Source organism: Notamacropus eugenii, chromosome 3 (assembly GCF_028372415.1).
Source record: "Notamacropus eugenii isolate mMacEug1 chromosome 3, mMacEug1.pri_v2, whole genome shotgun sequence".
NCBI lineage: Eukaryota > Metazoa > Chordata > Mammalia > Diprotodontia > Macropodidae > Notamacropus > Notamacropus eugenii.
This window is the reverse complement of record NC_092874.1, coordinates 219,595,169-219,612,885: the sequence shown is the minus strand read 5'-3', so window position 1 is coordinate 219,612,885 and position 17,717 is coordinate 219,595,169. Positions and strand designations below refer to the sequence as shown.

The following is a 17,717-nucleotide window of genomic DNA, read 5'->3' as shown; positions in this document are numbered from 1 at the left end:
TCCAAAATTCTCTATAGAGAATTCTATGAAGATTTAAAGACAAACCTAAAAACTGAAGCTCATAGTTGGATAGCGTCAATGTAATAAAAATTACATTATCTAAATTAATTTACTTATTCAGTGCCATGCTAATCAAATTTTTTATTGTTGTTGACTCTTTGTGGCCTTTGCGGGGTTTTCTTGTCAAAGATACTAGAGTGATTTAATATTTCCTTCTCCATCTCCATTTATCAATAAGGAAACTGTCTAGTAAGTGTCTGAGACCAGATTTGAACCCAGTTAGATGAGTCTTCCCGACTCCAGGCCCTGTCCTCTATCCACTGCATTATGTATCTGTCTTCAGTATCAAAATACTAAAGGGTTACTTCATAGAACTAGAAAAATCACTAACAAAATTCATTAGAAGGAAAGATCAAGAACTTCAAGGGAAATAAAAAAGTCAAAAGGAAGGGAGCCTAGCAGCACCAGATCTTAAGCCATACTAGAAAACAATAATTATGAAAATTATTTGGTATTAGTTTAAAAAAACAGGAAGACTGATTGGTCAAACATGATACACCAAATCTAGAAGCAAACAAGCATAATAACACTGTGTTTGATAAACCCCTGGACTCCAAGTTCAGGACTTGCTAGTTGGCAAAAACTGCTCTGAAAACTAAAAACTGCCCAGCAGAAATTAGATTTAGGCCAACATCTGAAATCATATACCAGTATAAATTGCAAATGGACACATAACCTAGACATAAAAGGTCACATCATAAGGAGCAAGAAAGGAGATAGTATTCACTGTTATGGATGGAAGAAGATTTCTTGAGTAAATAATGAATGGAGAAAATCACAAGAAATAAAATGAATATTTTTTATCATATGAACTTTGAAAAGCTTCTGCACAAGCAAAATCAGTGCAATTTAAATGAGAAATGAAACAGTTAACTAGTAAAAAAAAAATTTGCAGAAAATTTCCCTCATAAAGTTCTAATGTCTCAGATATATAATAAATTGATTCAAATATGGAAGAAAAAGAGCCATTCCCCAAGAGATAAGGTTATAAACAGGCAATTTCCAAAAGCAGCAACCAATAATGATATGAAAAAACATTTGATATCACTAATATGAGAAGTGAAAATTAAAATAATTCTCATTAAATCAAATTAAAATACCCCATACTCAACAGATTCACAAAGATGACTAAAAAATGAAATTGAGCATTTTTGGAGGCGATTAGACTCATTAATGCAATGTGAATTGATCCAACCATTCTGGAAAGAAATATGGAATCATAACAACAAAAAAACACTATCCATCCCCTCTGATCCAGTGATAACATTGGGAGAAGACTGAAAAATCAGAGACTGCTAATTAGGTATTTTACATTTCACTTCCTCTTGACATTGTCCAAATACCCCCCCAGGATAAGTCTTCCAGGCTCAGCCCAGTCCAGTGAAGGTCTTCTCTGACGCAGCAGCTCCTGCAGCTGCCCATCAGCTCTAACCCCGGGGGACCCAAGTCCTCCAGAGCTCTAGAACTCCCACGGTGATGGATTAGAGGTGCCCAACGGAACACACACGTTCAGGCAAGGCCAATGGATTTGTTTTTCACTGGACCATGTTTATTTGTTATAAGGGAAGGCTTTGGGAAAGAGGGAGAGTAAGAAGGAGGTTAGTGATAGCGATGGCAAAAAAAAGGTGAAGAAAGTATGAATAACATATTTTTAAAAGCACAGAAGAGAACCGAAGGAGGTTCTGGAGGAGACGTAGATAAATAGGACAGCTTTGGAACTATCGATGAAATTTGTTGCGTACTTTTAAAAAGCTATATACATACATACTCTACAAAGCTATATATATATACTTCATATATAACACATCTTCCCCCCTTGTAATATGTGGAATTGTTAGTATTCGATGGTGTTAGGATAACAAAGTTAAGTTTTAGACTAACAAGTTCAGAGTAACAAAAACACTCAATTAAAATCCTGAAGTTAAGGAGCAGCATGCTTGCGCTGGCACTTGGGCCAGCCTCCAGAGGACGGTTTACACTGTCCTTTGTTTTCCTCTCCACAGCCGGTGGAAAGAACAGATCTAACCCCCATCTTCTGCACGACGCGCGCTGACAACCTTCCCAAGGCGCAGACCCATCCAGGTGTGGCGACGCACCTGGAGAGTGCTGCGGACTGTACCACTGTGAGGTGCAGGGGGGGGAGCTGTCCACAAAGTAACACAAAAAGGCCAGAACGGGCATCTTCAGAGTCACGGTGACTGAGACGACATAATACAGAGGGGGGGACTCCGTCTTGCTCCCAAAGCTTCGGGGATGCACGGAATAGGTTCCCCCGCACCCTCCACGGGAGAGTGACTGATTCGAAACTCAAGATGGTGTCGGAGCAGATTGAGCTCAGCCTGCCCCAGCCACTGGCTGGGGAGGACTGGGACCCAGGAGCCGGGCCAAAGTGATGGGGCGGGTCCGGAGGCAGGGTCAGAGCCAGGGGGCGGGGCCAGGTGCGGGGCTGTCTCTTCTTGTCAAAAGGCAGCCTCCCAGCTTGAGCGGTTCCGATCTCCCAGCGGGCGTGTGCCGGGGCCAGGTGCGGAGCAAGGACCGGGACTGGGCTCCGAGCCGGGACCGGGACCGAGACTGGGAGCGGGTTCGCGGTGGAGATCTCGAGATCTCGGGGACCGAGGAGGAGGGGGTGTACGCCTGCCAGTGTGTGCGCCCCTGGGCCACTGAGCGAGGCTGGGAGGTGAGGGCACCGTCTGAGCGCCAGGCTGTGGTGCCACGAGTCAGGCTGGACAGCGGGCTAGCTGGGAGAAAGAACGGAGTCCTGGGAGCCTTTGCCCAGCGAGGAAGTGGACTGTAGGCTTGAACTGACTGGGCTCCCAAGTCAACAAGCGAAAAAGCGTTCGAGTTGGAATTGGGGAGGCAGCGTGGGGTGCTTTTTGGGAGAGGGTCTGAAGGAAACTGATGACTATAGGGAGTCCTAGAGTCCATCTGGGCGCTTTTGATCTTTGTCCATTCCCCCGGGGAATCTTAAGACGCGCAAGAAGGGTCTCTAAGGCTCCTATCCTGTAGAGTTTCTTAAAGTAGAAGGTTCTACAACTATCATTATTGTACGGTGCCATTTAACGAAGGACGTGCCTCCAGAGTGCGCGTGTGGTCGAGGGGATGGGGAGCTTGGGGGGGCTGTAGAACGGCTCCTTTCAGTACCTCTGGGACAGTGTCAGAGTGCGGAGGGGACTCGGGAGCTGCTTCTGAGAGAGGGAAATGAGTTGAAGTGAGAAATTTCCGTGGGCGAATGAGTGAAAGCCATTTGGGAAAGTTTCTGTGAAGGAACTGCGTGTGGGGCTTGAGGGAGTTGTGAAGAGCGGGGTCTGCCCAGGGGAGAGGGTCTAGCCCTCTGGCTAATAGAAGATCAAGGACAAGGCCCTTGATACCTGGGGAATGAGTGGGGTGGAACAGGCAGGGTGCCCCCAGCCTAGCTGGGTCTGAGCCCTTCCTGGTCCTCCTCCTCCTTTTCTCTCCTCCTCCGTGCGGTGAGTGAGTCAGCCTCCTGTCTGGGCTCAGACACAGCCAGGGGGGCTAGAGCCTGGGTTAGATCTTCTTTGAGCTTTGCGGAAACACTCTTGGGCAGAGTTCAGTTCTGCCCCCAAATCATTGTTAGGTGGCTGTCTTCCATGAGGAGGTGAGTATGGGCTAGTTAGGGCAAAGAAACAGGCATTTCTAAGGAAGCAATGGCCCTAAGGTTTTCTGGGATGTTTCTGAAAGGAGCCAGGAGTGACCACCCCCAGGTGTGACTACATGTTTTTCCCATTTTTTTCTCAGGATTTGGTGGTGGGTCCTAGTACTCCAGAGCTGTCATTGAAATGGTCCAGCTTTTTCCTGCCTACCACCTCACCCCTGAGTGATCGCTTCAGCCGATGACCTCAGCCGGTAAGTTCAAAGTGCAGAGACAAGGGCTGTGCCTTTCACCAAATGAGTTTGGAGAAGGACAAAAGAGGGGTCATGCCTTGAGCTGGAAGAAGAGATCTGGACAGCCAGGCTTCTTCACCTTTACTCAGGGCTATCCATGAGAGGGGTGGAACTGGAACCCTTTACCCTCTTTGTTGTTGTTCTCGCTGCGCAAGTGTAAGAAATGACTTATTTCTTCTGGAGGAAAAATGACAAGATTGTGATATAGTCAGATTACCCTAGAGAGAGTAGTCCTTAAATATGTTTTTGGTCTTCTTTGGTAGAAGGGGATAGAGATCCCCCTAAGGGGATAATAGGGGCATCAGAGTTTCTTCTTTGGCCCCAGACCCTGCTGCTTCCCTTTTTCAATTCATTTGAGGAGAGGCCTTAATGCCTCATTGGGCTATGCGGATGACTCAGACTGTAGAAAGTTAGGAAATTTACAATCCATGTTTCAACCAGATCTCAGGCTTATGGGTTTGGTGAGTCTTTGGGTCACTAGTGGTGTGAACTTCTGGAGGAGACAAAACTTTGAGCCCTTCCAAGCCTCTAGTCTGGGAAGAGATTAAAGGGGAGAAGGGAGAAAGTCCAGTGGGTTTACTTCATTGGGACTGGATTTAGGTTGTTCTTTATTTGTGTAAGTAATGTGCAGGATTAAGATAATTTATTTCTTGGAATATTCTCACTTTGCCTTAGGATTGCTCTTTCCTTGATATCAAATCCTTTATAAAAATAAAGTGAAACTCTTGAACTCTCCCAAAGCACAAACCCAATGCTTCTCCAGGGCTAGACGTGTAAAATTTGGAGAATGATACTGGGCCAGAACAAGATAGTTCCATCCCCCCAAGGTAGAATGGAGTAGTACGCAGTTCATTAGCTTACTATGTTCTGTCCCATATTAACCCTTAGACCTAGATACTGGCCCAGGAGAGTTCTTCTAGAACCAATTCCAACAACCTCCTAGTTTGAGCAGGCTATTAACTTGGGTCCCTCTGAGCACAGAGTCAAAGAGTTAGGGGGACCTAGAAGTCTGAGCTGGGACAACAGTCTAGCTAATAATAACACTCCATATTTATGTAGTATGTAGTATTCTACATGTTATCTCTTGTGTTCCTATGAAGTAGATAGGACAGGTATTGTTGCCCTGTTCTGCAGATAAAGAAAAAGGCTCTTTAGTGATTTGTTCCAAGTTCGGTACTTTTTCTATTATATCAAGCATATTTTTGTTCTCCTGACAGCCACAGTATGGAAGAATTATGAGGCTTTATACTTGGGCCAGAACTGAACTGGTTTCTAAAGGCAGTAGAGAGTAGAGGACATGTCCTGAGAAACCTGAGGTCAAATTTTGGACAGTTACCATGGGACCTCAGACAAGTCACTTTATCTCTCTAAACCTCAGTTTCCTTATCTATAAAGTAGGTTTAAGTTATACTAACTACCCTGGAAAGAAAAGGCTTTGTAAACCTTAAAGCAATTTCTAAATATGAATTGTTGTTTCTTCCTCGAGCAATAAAGATTACTTTTCTAGGTAGTTTTCCCACTTGCTTCACTGGCCCACTCTCTTTCCCTCCCTTTGCATAGTATACATTTTTTCTTTTTAAATGTTCATGCTTTTTCTTTTCTTTATCACATTCACTCCCCAATGACTCCTCCCAATAGAATCATCCCTTGTAACAAAATGCTATCCTCTCCCTTTCCTTCTTTTTTTTTTTATTACTTCCCTAGTGGCTCTTGACATTTTCTTCATGCAGATAAATCTCATATTGTGTTTAGTTCTATAAAGTAACTACTTGTAGTTTGGTATGGTATTAAATTAAATATATAAATTAATTTAGATAATGTCACCATTTCTATTCTGTTAGGGTGGCCCAACCTTGAATAATAGATTTCTCTCTAATTATTTGTCTTCCTTATTATGGAGTCTGTTTTAGGGTTGTAATCATATAGCTCCTACCTGGAGAAAATCTCTTTTCCCTATGGGTTAGCTTCCCTTCTCTAAATTTCAAACTGTGCACTTATAGGCATAAATTAAATCATTGTTAATACTCATATACTTTAATAGAAGTATCAAACAGCATACAAATGCAGATGTAACAAGGTATAGCAGGCTATAATATGACTTGTAGCTGGAGGATAGAACTATCTTCTTCCTCTCCCTCCCCCCAGATTAGAGGGGTAAACAGGAAGAAATATATTCAGGCAGATTAAAGGATCAGGGTTTCCTCACAAGAGGGAAAGCAAACAGAATGTCCACTGGACTTAAATTTCTGTCACCAACCATATGCATTTGATGCTTTGTCCTCTGCTTATGCATTTGCTCCTGGCTCTATAACAGTGGGCTGATCATTACCTCCTTTCTATTCCTAATCTCCTCTTTTCTGCTACTCCCTGCCTTTATGAACAGGGGGGAGATTCTCTTACCCCAAGCTTTTCACCAGGGTTGTCAGGAGAAACATAGAACCAGATGTAGCCATTGTCCTTATCTCCATCTCTCTGTATCATTTCGTTGCCTGGATTCTCTGCCTCCCCACTTTTGCAAGGTCAAAAGCCATGGAAAGATATGGAATTTTGGGTAACATGTGGGCTAGACAAGGCTGCTCCCCCTCCCCCCCAATCTCCATGGTAATGGCTCTGTGGAAGGAGCAGTCAGTGCTAAGGATAAGTTGCATTCCGAAAGGAATTTATTTTTCTGTCTCTTTCTATAGGAAGTCTCTTTTATATCCTATTACTTTACTGAAGTTACTCATTATTTCACTTAATTTTTTCATTGACTCTGTAAAGTTCTCAAAATAAATTATCATGTAATTTGCAATTAGATAAAATTCTGTCAGTTCCTTTTATTTATCTTTCTTTTCATATCTCTATAGCTAGCATTTCTAGAAGTACATTAAATACTAGCAGTGACAGAGGACATCCTTGCTTTAGCCTGATCTTACTGGAAAGGCTTCCAGTGTTTGTCCCTTATAAATAATGCTAGCATTTGGTTTTAGATAGATACTATAACTGATGTATTTTGTCAAAGGCTTTTTCTGTATTTGTTGATAATAATTTCATGATATTTTATTGTTCTGTTACTAATGTAGTCTATTCTGTTTGTAGTTAGTGGTGAACCATCCCTTATATTTTTGAATCCAACGTGGTCGTATTGATTCCCGCATTCATTTGTCCATTGCCACTCATACTTTGCCAAACCCCAACCCATTTTTTGCTCCTATTCTTTCTCATGTGCTGCTGAATAGAACTGGAGGAAGTCATACAAGGATACTGTCTAGAACTAATACAAACTTATGTTACCTAATTTCAGCTGGGCCCTAAAGGCAAGCAACATGGCAATTGCTTTCTGGTATTTTATTTAGTTGTGGTAATACTACCTTTCTTAACTTCAGCATTCTTCTTGTACTGCCCTTCATCAGAGCCATGGCTATATACACTAGAGTCATTTTAGAGACTTCTTTTTCCCTCGTCTATGGTGAGGGCAACTATGATTGAGTTCTAAAACGTGGTTCCGAGGGCAAATAACCATCCCCTCCAGTCTTTTTTTCTCTCCATCAGATTATCCAAGTTTCACACCCCTTGGGAAACATTGCTGCCTCAAGTCACTCTTACCCAATACATAACCATTTATTTGGGTTCACCTTGAATCCTTGATATATGACTAATGGGTTTTCACTTTCAGGTTATTTTCTTCTTCCAACTAATATAGAAAGGTCTTTCACCTTCCCTTAACCCAATATGAAGGGATATTGCAATTGAAGGGCATGCTAGAACTCTGTTTTTCTCTCCTAACAGGCTTTTATGGTTCTAATTACCAATCAGCAGAACAGCCTTGATCTAAATTAGCAAGTTAATGAGGAAAGATGAAGGAAGGCAGATCCTGACCACATAAGGATAAAGGTCAAAAGACCACAGGTCAAATGTACTAAGTACCAGGGGAAATGATAGGCAAGGTAAAAAAACAACTCCCTGGTGATCAGAGATAGAGAGAGGGACTAAGTAGCTAAAGATAGAGCAGGTTTCCTTGGACACAAAGGTTTGATTTCAGTTGTTGCATGCTACTGTTGCTACGTATGAGGAAAAAAATACAATCGTTCTGTTCTAAGGCTATAGGACTCATGATCAGACAGACCCTTCTAATACAAAGAGAAAAATAAAACAGTCCCTACCAATACTCATATAGATAAGTGTGCATAATATATACAAAGTGAATATAAGATAGTTTAGGGAGAGAGTATACCAGCAGCTGGAGGGATCAGAAAGGCTTTATGTAAAGGTGATGCTTGAGCTGAGCCTTGAAGCAAACCAAGGATTCCAAGAAATGAAGGTAAGGAGTTAGTACCTTCCATACCTGTGAGGCAGCTAGTGCCAAATCGTGGAGATGGGATATAAAGTATAGAGTGGGAGGAACAGGAAGCAGGTCAGTATGCCTGGACCACAGAGTTCAAAGAGGGGAGTAATGGATAAGAAGGCTAAACAGGTAGAAAGGGTCAGGATTGTGAAGGGATTTAAATGTTAAACACAAGAATTTGTAATGGAGCCTCAGGGCACTAGGGAGCCCCTTGAGTTTAATGAGCAACAGAGTGACATGATCAGACTTGTATCTTAGGAAAATCACTTTGTCAGTTATGTGGAGGATGGATTGGAATGGGGAGAGGCATGAGAATGAGAAACCAATAAGAGTCTATTACAATAGTCCAGATGAGAGATGATAAAAGCTTGAACTAGGGTGGTGACTGTCAGCAGAGAGAAGGGGATATAGAGGCAGAATTCATAAGACTTGACAAGCTCACTTTTATATAGCACTGTAAGATTTGCACATGTTATCTCATTATGTCTTTTATTTTTTTTCAACAACTTGTCAGGTAGATACTTTTATTGCTTCTATTTTACAATGAAGAAACTAAGGCTGGAGTAGGTTAAGTGACTTGTCCAAGGTCACACAGCCAATAGGTACCTAAAGTAGGATTTTTCTCAAGCCATTCTGACTCTAAGCCCAGTGCGCTACCCATTAGCACATTTAACTATCTCCGGAGTGGGCTAGAAAATCAATTACAGAAGAGTAAAAATTTGCCTCAGTTTCCTTATTTGTAAAATCAGCTAGAGAAGGAAATGGCAAACCAGTTCCGTATCTTTGTCCAGGAAAGGCCAGATGGGGTCATGAAGAGTTGAATCCCACCGAATAACAAAAAAGATTGCCTTGCTGCTTGCCCCGAGGGCCCAGTTGAAATTAGATAACATAAATTTGTATTAGATCTAGTCAGTATGCTTGTATGACTTCCTCCATCTCTGTTCAGCAGCACTTGAGAAGGAATGGAGGCAAATAAGTAGGAATAATTCAGGGTTGGGTTCAGCAAAGTATGAGAGTCAATGGACAAACGAACATGGGATTCAAAAGGAGAGTGTAGAGTCGAACAGGTTCATCAGGGGTTCAAAACTGGCAAGGGAAGAGAATGTAACCAGAATAGAGGCCTGGCAAAATGCTTAGGGGTAGAGACATTTCAGATCACAGTAAGGATGAAGGAGAATTGGGAGGAATGAGGCATAGGGGTATGTGGGGCTTGAGGGTCAGGAGATGTGATTTCAAGGATGGGTAAGATATTTTACTTTTCTGAGAGTCAGTTTCCCTTTCTTCCCCATAAAATGAGAATAGGAATCCTCACTTTATATCACAAAAGGCATTGTGACTAAAGGGCCAACCTTAAAGTTAGCCAGACTTGGATTAAGGGCTCATATTACGACCTTGAGCATCATTTAACCTTTCTCAACCTTAGTTTCTTTATCTGTAAATCATGATGATAGTAACGGTCATGTGAGAAAATCTATCTAAAGCAGTCTTCAAACTTTAAAGAGTTATAAAAAAGTTAGGCAGGAGAAATAGAGGCTATGGGAGTATGTGTACATGACACAGTTACAGACTCTCATTTGCTATTTGGGATCCTTGCCAGGGAACAAATTAAGCAGTGTTCCTGGAACCAGATACTGCACAAAGTCCTCATTCTGCTTGGGGAAATGTCCTGGTCTCAAGGAAGATGGCGTCAATTGTGCCAGCAGGAAAATATATAGCCTAGACAGAGTGGAGCAGGCCAAGGAATCTGAGGACACTTGGCTGACACTTAGATTTCATGCAGCCATTTACACTCTGAGGTATTGTACAAGGTGCAAAATCTCAGTCACTATGGTTCATTCACGCCAGCTGGCGACCCATCTGGTGTGTGTCACCTGCTGGCAATTGAGATGTAAGAACAGCTCTACCGTCAAGGCCAAAGAGCGGACTGACTTCACACTAACTGTTTGATTTATCTCTTTGATTTAGGTTTGATTTGAGTTATGTTAGACCCTTTTGGGTAGAAAACCCAGGTAGGATAGGTCTCTGACTCCAGATGACAACAAACATAAAGGTGGGAAAGCAATAATCTTGAGATGAAAATTAAATAAATTATGTAAAGAGAGAGTTTATGATCATTGGAATGATCTGAAATTTGATCTTTCGATCAGTTAAGGCAAGCAGTAAGTTTTTCCTTTTTGATTAATCAATAATTAATAATCAATTAATCAATAAGGATCTATTAATGTTTATCATGAGCACTGAAAAGCTCTCATAGAATATGTCTTCGAATCCATTGTGACTTTTGGACTCACCAAAAAAAAAAAACATCAATGAGGGTGGGGCAAGAGAAGCATTTACTAGAATTAAGAACGAATCTCATACACAAGGCAATGGATTCAGAGTCAGAGGATCTGGGTTCAAACTTGGACTTTGCCACACATTAGCTGTGTAAACTTGGAACTCTGGGCTTCAGTTTACTCATCTGCAAAATAAGGACACTGTTATCGAAGATGATCCCAAAGGGCCCTTCTACTTCTAAATCCCATGATCTAGGATTTGCCACAGAGGAGCTAGGCGACTTCACCTTTCTAGGCCTCAGTTTCCTTATCTGTAAAAAGAATGTTGGACTAGAAAACTTATTTCACTTTCAGTGGCTAACATTCTCTAATCTTCTAATTTCTTGAAGACTATTTATTTTGTAACCCCACCATGGTCTTTGTGCACAGCAGTTCTCCACAAATGTTAAGTGCCTGGGATTTGTCTGGAGTGTGTTTATTTGGCATTCAAAGTTCTTCCCAACCTAGCCCTCTCCTACCTTTCCAGTGTCCTTCCACCTTACCTCTTCCCCCACTCCCACTTTTGGTGATTAGTAAAGCTGGCCTCCTTTCTGTTCCTCACATAAGATGCTCCATCTCCTGAGTATCGACATTTTCATTCGCTGTCCCCATGCCTGGAATGCTCTCTCTTCACCTTCATCTGCCTTCCCTAGCTTCTTCTAAGTCCCAGTTAAAATCCTATCTTTTTTGAGGATCCTTTCCTTATCCCTTTTAATGTTAAGTGCCTTCCTTTTATTGATTATTTCCACTTTATCCTGTATATCTTGTTTATGCATAGTTGTATTCATGTATCACTAGACTATGAGCTCCTTGAGAGCAGAGACTATCTTTGGCCTTTCTTTGTATCCCCAGCTCTTATCTACCCCTACCCCTTAGTAGGAGCTTAATAAATGCTTATTTCCTGACTAAGCATGGAATGCTTGCTCAGTTAATGCTTAGAGAATTCAGTAGGATTTTTTTCTGATAGGACCAAGAACAGGTTCTTTCTGAGAAATCCCGTTGAGACAAACTGAGACTTAAAAGGATGCATGTATATTACAGAGAGAATGATATGTGGGGGAGGGGGAGGGATAGAGAGGGGAAATAGAGGGCAGAGGTGAGTAATAGGGAAGGGGAGGACCATATACTGTCCTCTGAGCTCCCTAACGACATCAGAGTTCTGGATGATTGGTTGATGTTTAATAGAATCTAGTGACCAATTACTTAGAGGTTGGCATGTGCTCTGACCTCTGACTTCTGTCTATCCTTAGAAGGAATGGGGGTGGGGCAAAACTGAGCTTGGGGGGTGGGCAGGATGTGAATGGGGCAACGTGCCAGCAAAGAACAACTTAATCCATTTCTAAGCCATTCATAGTTGAGCACCATGCCCCTGAAGGTACTCTACAAATTGTATGAAAAAGTATATTGACACTCACTGACTTTTGGTTGGCCACACTAATAACTGCTCGCCTGTTCTTCCACCCACTTGCCAAAGGCCTAGGTCCAGGTTAGTAGATATATGAATCATTCCAATCAACTTCCACTCCTCAAAATTGTTTCCCATTAATTAACAATTCAGTAATTACCAAGTGACTCTAGTGAGCATTTCATGGGGTCATAGATTTAGAGCTGGAAAAAAATTTTAATGACCATCTAAGTTCAAAACTCTTGTTTTACAAATGAAGAAACAGATGGCTAGGTGAAGAAACCTGTCCCAAATCACACAGGGAGTAAGTAGCAGAGCTACAATTTGAACTAGGTCCCAACCAACTCCAAATCCAGTTCTCTTTCCAATAGCCCATTCTGCTTTCCTCTCTCCTGTGAGTGAGCCCCATATACTAGTCATGACTGGACTTGAGTTACAATCTGTTCTTCCAGGCTGATTAGGGGATCCCTCTCCCTAGACTCCAATTTGAATTCTGTGAATCTTCTCATAAAGTAAACTAGTTATTAAGTCCAGTTAATTTCCCTTCAAATCCAAGCTTAGGAAATCTTGGGAAGAGACAGTAGTCATTGGTGGTCCTTGGGGAGAGGGAATAGGACAATGCTTAGGCTGGTCATAGAGATTCAGGGAAAACACCTGCAGGGCACAATTATTTATTCTACATGCTCCTGCCAGGACTGGGAAGTTATCTCTGCCCTTCCCACCTGGCACACCAACCTCTCCGTTGCCTCAACTTTAAGAGAGAGAATGGGGGACTTTTCTGGATGCCTCAGGTGAAATTCCATTATGATGAACTCTACAAAACTCCAAACTGTTTTGCTGCGATGGAATCTTGTTTAAATATATACGATGGAAGAAATCCCATCCCCAGCATGTAGTACTTAGGAATGAAATCGAACTACTGTCCAACCTCCCTATACTAAACCAGCAAGTAAAAAGTAATAATCCAACCTCAGGGCAGTAAGCCAAGAAAGGTCATATAGACTGCCACCCCCTATTTTGCCTCTGAGATCTTTTCTGTGATGTAGTTTGAGAGTTTTGCATTTTGTGTAGATGACTGGGTGGTTCTGAGCTGGTGGTAGCACAGAATTTCCACTTGGGGACAAAACAGCTTTAAAGAGCTCGACAACAACTGGATTTCTTCATCCACATTCCATGTGATAGTTGGAAGGAATCTCAGAGATCATTTAATCCCCTCCTTCTCTTATTTCTGGAGTAAGGAAACAGAAGCCCAAAAAAGTCACCTGGCCAAAACTGGGTCAAGCCTTGAATCCCGTTCTCCTTACTCCTGATATAACTCTTTCTACTACTATACCAAGGTATAGATGACTTATTTGTAGGTCATTGGGACCAGCTTCTTTATCTTACAAATGAGGAAAATGAGATCCACAGAGCTCGTGTCCTGATCAAATTCACACAGGTAGTAAGCTAGAATTCTGATCCAGATTTCCCTGTCTAGAGAAATTGGGCAAAAAACCCCAAAACAAACAAAACCCAAACAACTTAGTGGGAAGCTCTATCTGCTTGATAATAATTGGGTAGGCCTCCAGGGAAAAGAGTAGGTAAGTAGTTGGCTGGCTGGTGCTTGCACTGTGAATAGCTTGTTATTATGATTCACGTACTTTATTATATGTGAATAGCAGGATATAACTGAGATAAGCTGTAGGAGCTTGACAATGAGTTATAGTTTATTAATGACACATACCTCACTTATTCAGCATGGGCATCTTGCTATCGAGTTGATCCACTACACTTTGGGACTCTTCTCTGATTCTGAGTTACCCTGACTAGTGAGTGAGAACTCACCTAACTGGCATGTTTTCCTTCTCATTCAGCCAGCCAACAAGACAGTGGAGACCTACTCAATACAGACAGCTCGCCATCTGCTCTGCTACCAAATACATCACATCCGTACCATCCACCCCTTTCCACCTCTTGTTCTTGCCCTGGAAATAATTGAATCAATACTACCATTGTTACTGGAAAAAGGAAGACATGACAATCTGCTGCCCTAGGGCTCTTCCTGGACTTAAAAGGTAGCAAGTGGTACAGTACTCACTGCACCTGGAGTCAGAAAGACCCCCATGTGTCCAACCTGGGATCCTTACAAGAAATGTGACCTTGGGCAAGTCACTTAACCTCTTTTTGCCTTAGTTTCCTCAACTGTAAAATGGGGATATTTGCACCTACCACACAGGGTTATTGTGAAGTTCCAATGAGATAATATTTGTAAAAAGTGCTTAGCATAGGGTCTGGTACCTGGTGGTGTTATATAAATGCTAATTCCTGTCTCTTGCCCTTCCCCTCTAAATGAACTAGCCAAGACAAATGTATACTAGTCTTACTTCACCCTCCCACCTCCTCTCTTTGAGAATTAGGGTAGCAACTGGCCAGGCTAAACAGAGTCCTAAAAGTTGAGTAGCTGTGGTCCCTAGCTTTCTGGGATACCTTAACCTGGGGGTGGGAAAACACCGAATTTGACAGTTAGTACGAGGTGAGCCTCCTGAACTGTCATCCAAATCTGCTATTTTGAAAACTGAGCAAAAAATAGCCCACTAATAGGAATTATTTTTGTTCTTGTTAAACTTCAAACCCAGTCTGTTTGAGAGCTTTACCCACACAGTTGTTTTTCTGATATAGAACATTTCTGAGAATTACAGGAATTAGATGTTTCTTCCCACCCTGTGGCATTGAGGGCCATGGAGTGAGTTATGGCTGTTTTTGATATCCATTCTAAATGTTACCTGCCTTCATTTTATCATGTCACACTTATCCTGGGCTCTCACCCGCTTTCTGCTGTCCCAGAATGGAGCATGCCTCAGCTGAGTCAGTCAGTCTATAAATGAACATTTATTAAGTGTCCATTATCAAGTGCTGGGCACTGTGCTAAGGACTGGGGATACAAAGAAAGACAAAAGACAGTCAAGAAGCTTACAGTTTAATAACGGGGAAACAACATGCAGACAGCTATGTAAAAGTAAGATGTATACAGACTAGAGATAATGTAATACAGAATAAACTAGAGATAATCAACAGAAGTAAGACGCACCAGTATTACAGAAGACTAGGAAAGGCTTCTTGCAGAAGGCAGGATTGTAGCTTCCACTTGGAAGAAGTCAAGGAAGCCAGAAGGCTGAGATGAGGCAGAAGAGAATTCCAGACATTGGCAACAGCCAGAGGAAATGCCCAGGCTCAGGAGATGGAGTGTCTTGTGTGAGGAACAGTAAGGAGGCTGGATGCTGGAATATGTGTGTGTGTTGAGGAGGGGGACAGTATATACCTATAAAAATATACTTATAGAGGTATATGTGTGTGTGTGTGTGTGTATGTGTGTAAGCAGGTATAAGGCACAGGGGTATACTTACATACTTATATCTTATATATACCTATGCTTTATACCTATATAGGTGTATGCTTATATGCCTCTATGCCTTATATCTATATAGGTATGTACTTACAGATACCTGTATACTTATATATGTATATATATATAGGTAAATAGATAGATAGATAGATAGGTATATATATATATATGTACATATATATATAGGTATACTTATGTATACTTACATATACCTATGCTTTATACCTATATAGGTATATACTTATATATGCCTGTATACTTATATGTATAGGTATACTTATATATATTTATAAACACCTATATAGGTGTATACTTATACCTATAAGAAGACTGAAAAGATCAAACAATAATTGAACCCAAAGGAACTGATGAGATCAACAAGGGTTTTAGTATAGAAGAGAAAAGGGCCCAGAACAGAGTCCTGTGGGACACCCATGAACTACCTGGATTTCCATGCCTAAGGCAAGTGATGTACCTGAGCTCCAAAGCAGCCCAAGGTGGAGCATAGCTTCATTCATAATTCCTTTAGTTTTGGCTTTGGATCTGAGGAGGATTCCCCTACTAGTTAGTGTCCACTAGAATTGACTTCATCCCTTTCTTAGGATTATGAGAGTTAACAGGGCAATGGGAGACATTGTTTAGGTCTTCAGTTCAGAGGCTCAGATTTGAAGTCAGAGGACCTGAGTTAGAATCCTGACTTTGCTAATTACAACTTGTATGACTGGATGTGCCACAAGATCTCTTTGGACTTCAGTTTCTTCAACTGTAAAATGAAAGGGTTGAATCAGACAGTCTCTTCCAGCTCTAAATCTATGATTCTATGATGTTGGGCTGGTAAGTAAGAGCAGTAGAACAGAAAGGGAAGAAACTTTTTCCCTCACAGCCTTGTGCTTTGCTCTTTCCGAGGCCCATCAGAAGAAGGTGGTTGGTTCCTGGATGAGCTCAGGTCCATCTTAGCCTCTGAGTATAAGGAGGGGCATATTCATATATGAGAAAACAAGGAAAAGGAAGAAAGGATTCTGTACCATCATCTTTATCCTAACCCCTTCCCTTGCCCCCAATTACACATACACATATCCTGACCCAAGAAGTTGAAGCTTTGAGAAAGTTAATGGATAAGGGCATATACCTCTAGAGAAAATTCCCAGACAAGGGCACTATGTGTAAGTATATCAGTGGATACTCTGGATGCTGAATCAGCCAAACAGATGAGGGTTAAGGAAAAAAAATCCCCATTTTGTATGGAAAAAAGTACAGCTCCCAAGAGGGCCTTTTAAATATGAGGATACTAAAAGGTTTATGTTGTGCTATTGGCACAACTTCTAGATATGCTATTTCTGGGTATGTGTCTGTGTGAGAATAGTACATATAGATAATAATATTATATATAATATATGAAACATATAGATATATTACTATATAGCATATATACTATAATACTATATAATAGTACATATAGATATAGTATTAAAGAACAAGGGTAAGGAATATGAGGGGACTTTCTTTTTTTCCACATGTTTCACAGGCAACAAATTTCTCTTCATCCTAAATATCTTACTCTCCCACTCCTTCTAACTCTCACTGAAAGCTGACTTCCCCTCAACCCCCATGAGCCAGCCTCCCTGGCCACCCTTTCCAATACTAGCTACATCTTTATTCATTCTCCTCAGCTGACTGGTCAAGGCAGGGGAGTAGGAATACCTGTTGCTCCCCATTGCCACTGCCAGATGCTCCCCCTATCTCCATCACTCAGTAACCTCTCCTCCTTTGAGGATTCATCAATTTATCTCCACCATCCAATCAAAATCCTGGTAGCTGTTGTCTACAGACTCCTAGATCATCCTTTTTCCATCCTCATTGAGTTTGGTACGTGGCTCACAATTTTTCTCCCTTCGCCAATTCCCTTATACTAGGGAACTTAAATATATATATACATGTTGACTCTCTCTGAAACCCTCTAACCACTCAATTAATTCCTCAATCTACTATGTTAGTCACACAGAAATATGGTCATACCTTTGATTTTTCCATCCTCCACAAATGTACCATTTCTATGTTCAAGAAGTCTGAAAAATGACTTTTAACCTCTCCTGTCTTCCCTTACCAACCCTACTCTTCATCCACACCATAACCTCTCACCCCTTTACCCCTCAGTTCTCTCCCAAGTCATCTCCTCTGCACTAGCCACTCCTTATCTTGACTCCTTCTTCTTCTCTTAAGTCCCTAGCTCCCTTATAATTTTGCCATGCCCTGCCAGGTCTCAGGCTGGAATAATGCCTACCATATACTGCCTCCAGTCCCACACATAGAACATTGAACAAAACTTGA

At 41.6% G+C, this 17,717-nt stretch overlaps 1 protein-coding gene across 1 annotated transcript in view; it reads left to right on the top strand.

Annotated features, from left to right (window-relative positions):
- The first annotated feature begins 2,522 nt into the window (after nt 1-2,522).
- Nucleotides 2,523-17,717, top strand: part of VDR (vitamin D receptor) — a 91,229-nt gene continuing 76,034 nt past the window's right edge. Inside the window, exons 1-2 of the mRNA XM_072654502.1 lie at nt 2,523-2,737; nt 3,817-3,924. The gene's annotated coding sequence lies outside the window, so the exon portion shown is untranslated. The remainder of the gene's footprint in view (nt 2,738-3,816; nt 3,925-17,717) is intronic.